Here is a 6,962-nt window from a genome sequence, read left to right on the forward strand (position 1 = left end):
GTAGCACATGGGCTCAGTAGTTGTGGCTCCTGGGCTCTAGAGCGCAAGCTCAGTAGTTGTCGTGCATGGGCTTAGTTGCTTCACAGTATGTGGGAATCACCTTGGATCAGGGATCGAACCCATGTCTCCTGCATTGGCAGGCAGGTTATTTGCCACTGAGCCACAGGGCAGCCCCTAAGGACTTTTGTGATTACCTTGAATCCACTAGGCTCATCTCTCTATCTTTTTTTTCTTTCTTTTTTTTTTTTTTTTAACATGGAATGATTCAGGCATTTGCATATCATCTTTGTGCAGGGGCCAGGCTAATCTTCTCTCTATCCTTCCAATTTTAGTATACATGCTGCTGAAGTGAGTTTGCTAATCTTTTTTTTGGCCACGCCACTCGGCATGAGAGATCTTAGTTTCCTACTCAAGGATGGAACCTGCAGCCCCTGCAGTGGGAGCAAAGAGTCTCAACCACTGGACCAACAGGGAAATCCTCATTTTAACTACTTTGATGGGGTACAGTTCAGTGGTGCTAAGTATGAGAAATTCTGTACCCATTAAACATTTAACTCCCTACTCCTGAAATATCTGTAATTTTGTGCCTGGCTTATTTCACTCAGCATAGAGTTTTCAAGATTCATCCATGGAGGACTGTGTGTCAGAAGGTCTCTCTCTCTCTTTTTAAAAAGGCTTTATAATATTCCATTGTAGAATATATCACAGTATGTCCATCCATTCATCCACTGATGGACACTTGGGTTGCGTCCACTTCTTGGCTACTGTGAATAATGCTGCTATGAACTCTGGATGTGCAGGGACTTCCCTGGTGGTACAGGGATTGAGACTCTGAGTTTCCAATACAGGGGCCCTGGGTTCAATCCCTGGCCAGGGAACTAGGTCCCCCATGCCACAACTGAGACCCTGACACAGTCAAACAAATATTAAAAAAAAAAAAAAAAACATGGCAGATTCATGTCAATGTATAGCAAAACCAATACAATACTGTAAAGTAAAAAAAAAAAAAAAATGGATGTACAAATATCTTTCTGAGTTCCTGCTTTCTTTGTATATACACCCAGAAGTGCAATTGCTGGATCACATGTTAATCATTTTTGAGGAACCACTAAACCATAAGCAAGTTTTGAATTCAGTAATGAGTTGGATGTCAGGAGCCTGGAAGCAGAGTGGGGACTTGTCCTCAAACCCATTTTGTGCCTTTTTGATTTAGAAACTTGTGAATGAATTACTTATTTAAAAATAATTATCTAAAATAATTTTTAAAAAACATTGAAAGGAAAAGAAGAGCAGGATCAGCTTGTTTCCTGGAGCCATTGGAAACACAAAATTGGAACCCACACAACTGTCCATGGCATATTAAAGTGTATAATGGGGCTTCCCTAGTGGCTCAGTGGTAAAGAATCCCCCTGCCAATGCCGGAGACGAGGGTTGGATCCCTGGGTCGGGAACATCCCCTGGAGGAGGAAATGGCAACCCACTCCAGTATTCTGGCCTGGAAAATTCCATGGACAGAGGAGCCTAGTGGGCTACAGTTCATGGGGTCACAAAAGAGTTGGACAGGACTGAGCGCATGCACTTACACACACAGTGTGTACAACCTGCATGATAGAGCAGTGAAACTAAAGAGAGTGATTCACACCTAGATGGACGAAACTCATGAACAGGAACTCCAATGAACAAGCAAGCTAGGGCGCCCAACAGATAGATAGGAATTACATCAAGTCCAAGGACAGCGTCTCCTCCAGACCTTGGCCTCAGCTCTTCCCCCTGCCTGGTACACCCTGCCCTGACATCCATGTGGCTCCACTGCAGCTCCCCCAGATCAGAAAGATGGATCTAGAACCCCCAGATCTCCAATGACATCGTCTCCTTCCTTGCTTGCTTTTTCTGTACCATGTCACCATCTGCTACGCTATATATTTTTACTTATCTTCATTCTTGGCTGTTGTCCCACCTAAAAGTGCAGGGAATTTTATTTACTCTCTACTCTGTTCCCAGGACGTAGAACTGGGCCGAGCATACAGTAGGTGCTCAAGAGGTATGTACTGATGAAATGAAAAGCAACCCTTCCTCATTGCTTTAGAGGGTGGAAGGAGAAACATCCACTTCCCTCCAGGAATGAAAATGGAGAGTGGAACTCTGAGAACCCCCCATGGTCTTGATGCTGTTTTCTTTTTTGACCTGAGTGGATTGAACACAATTTTTTTTTTAAGTTTTAGAAAATTGAGATATGATCGATACAGAACATTTCTGTTAGTTTCAGGAACAACATAAGGATTTGATGTCTGTATACCTTGTGAAGTGATCACCACTATAAATCCAGTTCACATCCATCACCATACAGAGACACACATTTTTTTTCTTGTGATGAGAACTTTTAAGATCTTCCATCTTCTTCTTGTTGCTGTTTGGTAGCTCAGTCCTGTCTGATTCTTTTTGACTCCATGGATCGTAGTACGCCAGGATTCCCTGTCTTTCACCATCTCCTGAAGTTTGCTCAAACTCATGTCCATTGAGTCAGTGATGCCATCCAACAATCTCATCCTCTGTTGCCCACTTCTCCTCTTGCCCTCAATCTTTCCCAGCATCAGGGTCTTTTCCAGTGAGTCAGCTCTTCACATCAGGTGACCAAATTATTGGAGTTTCAGCTTAGGCATCAGTCCTTCCAAGGAATATTCAGGGTAGCAACTTTCAAATATACAATACAGTATTATTAATCATCACGCTGTACAGTACATCCTCAGGACTTATTTATTTTATAACTGGAAGCTTGTACCTTTTGACCACCTTTGTCCATTTCACCAACACCATTTCTTGCTGATTTTTTAAAAAATATTTATTTATTTATTTGGCTGTGTCTGGTCTTGGTTGTGGCATGTGGGATTTGTAGTTGCAGCATGAGGGACCTAGTTCCCTGACCTGGATTGAACTAGGGCCCCCTGCATTAGGAATGTGGAGTCTTAGCCACTAGACCACTAGGGAAGTCCCAGGAATTTCCTTTCCTTTTCTTTTTTTAAACTTTAAAAACATTCCACGTATTTATTTCTTATTTATTTTTGGTTGTGCTCAGTCTTCATTGCTGTTTGGGCTTTTCTCTAGTTGTGGTGCGCAGACTTCTCATTGCGGTGGCTTCTCCTGTTGCAAAGAATGGGCTTTAGGTACAAGGGCTTTGATAATTGCAGCACATGGGCCAGTAGTTGAGGGTCCCAGGCTCTAGAGCACAGGCTCAATAGTTGTGGCCCACGGGCTTTATTGCTCAGCAGCATGTGGGATCTTCCTGGACAGGAGCTCGAACCTGAGTCTCTTGCATTGGCAGGTGGATTCTTTACCGCTGAGCTCCCTGGGAAACCCTTTCCTTTTCTTTTGATTATTCTCCATCTATGGTTGGTGGAATCCAGGATTCAGAACCCGTAGATACAAAGGGTCGCATATATTCCATTGTATGGCTGTATTACATTTTGTTTGTTCATTCATCTGTTGATGGACGCTGGGTTTGTTTCTATCTGGTGCCTAGATGATGGTTTTATCTCCACATATGCAGATGATACCACCCTTATGGCAGAAAGTGAAGAAGAACTAAAGAGCCTCTTGATGAAAGTGAAAGAGGAGAGTAAAAAAGTTGGCAGATGGTGATTGCAGCCATGAAATTAAAAGATGCTTACTCCTTGGAAAGAAAGTTATGACCAACCTAGATAGCATATTCAAAAGCAGAGACATTATTTTGCCAACAAAGGTCCATCTAGTCAAGGCTGTGGTTTTTCCAGTGGACATATATGGATGTGAGAGTTGGACTGTGAATAAAACTCAGTGCCAAAGAATTGATGCTTTTGAACTGTGGTGTTGGAGAAGACTCTTGAGAGTCCCTTGGACTGCAAGGAGATCCAACCAGTCCATTCTAAAGGAGATCAGTCCTGGGTGTTCTTTGGAAGGACTGATGCTAAAGCTGAAACTCCAGTACTTTGGCCATCTCATGCGAAGAGTTGACTCATTGGAAAAGACTCTGATGCTGGGAGGGATTGGGGGCAGGAGAAAAAGGGGATGACAGAGGATGAGATGGCTGGATGGCATCACCGACTCAATGGACATGAGTTTGGGTGAACTCTGGGAGTTGGTGATGGACAGGGAGGCCTGGCGTGCTGCAATTCATGCGGTCACAAAGAGTCGGACATAACTGAGCGACTGAATTGAACTGAAAGCTCAACATTCGGAAAACTAAGATCATGGCAGCCGATCCCATCACTTCATGGCAAATAGATGGGGAAGCAGTGGAAACAGTTGCTGACTTTATTTTTCTGGGCTCCAAAATCACTGTGGATGGTGATTGCAGCCGTGAAATTAAAAGACACTTGATCCTTGGAAGGAAAGTTATGACCAATCTAGACAGCATATTAAAAAGCAGAGACATTACTTTGCCAACAAAGGTCTGTCTAGTCGAGGCTATGGTTTTTCCAGTAGTCATGTATGGATGTGAGAGTTGGACTATAAAGAAAGCTGAGTGCCGAAGAATTGATGCTTTTGAACTGTGGTGTTGGAGAAGACTCTTGAGAGTCCTTTGGACTGCAAGGAGATCCAACCAGTCCATCCTAAAGGAGATTAGTCTGGGTGTTCATTAGAGGGACTGATGTTGAAGCTGAAACTCCAATACTTTGGCCACCTGATGCGGAGAGCTGACTTATTTGAAAAGACCCTGATGCTGGGAGGGATTGGGGGCAAGAGGAGAAGGGGACAACAGAGGATGAGATGGTTGGATGGCATCACTGACTCGATGGATGTGAGTCTCAGTGAACTCTGGGAGCTAGTGATGGACAGGGACGCCTGGCGTGCTGCGATTCATGGGGTCGCAAAGAGTCGGACACAACTGAGCGACTGATCTGATCTGATCTGATCTGATGCTGGGAAAGATTGAGGGCCAGAGGAGAAGGGGACGACGGAGGATGCGATGGTTGGATGGCATCATCGACACAATGGACGTGGGTTTGGGTGGACTCCTGGAGTTGGTCATGGACAGAGAGGCCTGGCGTGCTGGGGTTCATGGGGTCGCAAAGAGTCAGACATGACTGAGCGACTGAACTGAACTTTTGGATGCCTGAAATATTTCATACTAAAATAGATCTGGGGAATTCCCTGGTGATCCAGTGGTTAGGAAGTACTTTCACTGCCACGGGCCAGGTGTGATCCCTGATCAATGGAAACGTACTCCAGTATTCTTGCCTGGGAAATGCCATGGACAGAGGAGCCTGGTGTGCTTGAGTCCATGGGGTCAAAAAAACAGTCAGACATGACTCAGCAACTAAGTGAAAACAATGACCCACAACTAAGATCCCACAAGCTGCGTGGCACAGGAGTAAAAATCCACCAAATAGATCTACACATAGTGCAAAAGAAAGATCGCTAAGAAATACTGTGCAATAAAGAAGATAATAGCACTTGCTCTGCACCTGGCTCTGTTTTAAATTCTTTGCTTGTTTGGGTGCATGCTCAGTCCTGTCTGACTCTTTGTGACCCCATGGACTGTAGCCCACCAGGCTCCTCTGCCCCTGGGATTTTCCCAGGCAAGAAAACTGGAGTGGGTTGCCATTTCCCCCTCCAGGGGATCTTCCTGACCCGCGGCTCCCACATTTCCTGCATTGCAGGTGGATTCTTTGTTACTGAGCCACCAGGGAAGCCCCATTTCCTCTGGAAACCAGCACAAAACGAACTTGCCTGTGGCTCCTCAGGGGAAGGTTTAAGAGGCCGTGTATTCACACACACACAAGAGAAGGGTGTGGAGTTTCCTTAGAGGGATTCTAAATCCATCTCAAAGCTATTTGGGGGAGGAGGTTGACTGTTCCCTGAACCCTCCCATTCAAAAAGACACAAGGGATTTTTGTTTTTAATTTATCAGCCCTTGACTTTTCCCAGGCTTGGTGGGAGCTCTAGGAAGGTTCCAGAAGACTGCTGAGTCTAGGGAATCCCCCCATTCTAGCTTCCTCCTAAAAAAACCCACTGGGGCAGGGTGACTAGTTGTCTCAAGTTTAGCCTGGAAAGTCCCTGGTTTGGGAATCCCCCTCACTTCTAGGCAAACCCCCGTAGTTGGGGGGTAACCCAGAGCTTCTGTGCTTGGGCTGGACCCTCACTGTGAAGTAGGAGTTCAGCAAAGAGGTCACAGGCGTGAGGCGCTGCCTGTGAGCTTTGCCAGTGGCGTCTGTGGCCTCTTTTCTCTCCAGCTGTCAAGCGGTGTGCTGGTCTCACTTTAAAAGAACCTGAGGGACTTCCTTGGCAGTCCAGTGGCTAAGACCCCAAACTCCCAATGCAGGGAGCCTGTGGTTGGTCCCTGGTCACAGAGCTTCCCTAGTGGCTCAGACTGTAAAGGGTCTGCCTGCCTGGGTGGGAAGATCCCCTGAAGGAGGAAATGTCAACCCACTTCAGTATTCTTGCCTGGGAAATCCCATGGACAGTGTAGCCTGGCAGACTACAGTCCATAGGGTCACAAAAAGTGGGACACAATTGAGCAACTAACATTTTCAGGAACTAGGTACCACATGAGGCAACTAAGACTGGGCACAGCCAAATAAATAAATTAAATTAAATACATAAACATTAAAAAAATCTGAGAGAGCTCAAAGAATTCTTAGCACCCAGGCCTGGGCCCAACTGGCATCCAGGCTGGGAAAATGCAAACTATTATTAGAGTTTATTGTTATGACTGGGTTTATTACTATTATTGTTATTGGGCTTCCCTGGTGGCTCAGATAGTAAAGAGTCTGCTTGCAATGCAGGAGACCGGGGTTTGACCCTTGGGTCAGGAAGATCCCCTGGCAAAGGAAATGGCAACCCACTCCAGCATTCTTGCCTGGGAAATCCCATAGACAGTGGAGCCTGGCGGGCTCCAGTCCATGGGGTTGCAGAGTCAGGCACGACTGGAGAGCTAACATTTTCACTGTGATTGATTTTATTAATCGCCCAACGTGACAATTCCT

General features: G+C 45.6%; 1 non-coding gene across 1 annotated transcript; it reads right to left on the reverse strand.

Moving 5' to 3' along the window:
- Positions 1-249: 249 nt before the first annotated feature.
- Positions 250-356, reverse strand: LOC113896703. Its single transcript, XR_003512081.1, has one exon. It is a non-coding gene; the product is annotated as a U6 spliceosomal RNA (small nuclear RNA).
- Between the last annotated feature and the right edge of the window lie 6,606 nt (positions 357-6,962).

This window comes from Bos indicus x Bos taurus, chromosome 7 (genome assembly GCF_003369695.1).
Source record: "Bos indicus x Bos taurus breed Angus x Brahman F1 hybrid chromosome 7, Bos_hybrid_MaternalHap_v2.0, whole genome shotgun sequence".
Taxonomy (NCBI): Eukaryota; Metazoa; Chordata; class Mammalia; order Artiodactyla; family Bovidae; genus Bos; species Bos indicus x Bos taurus.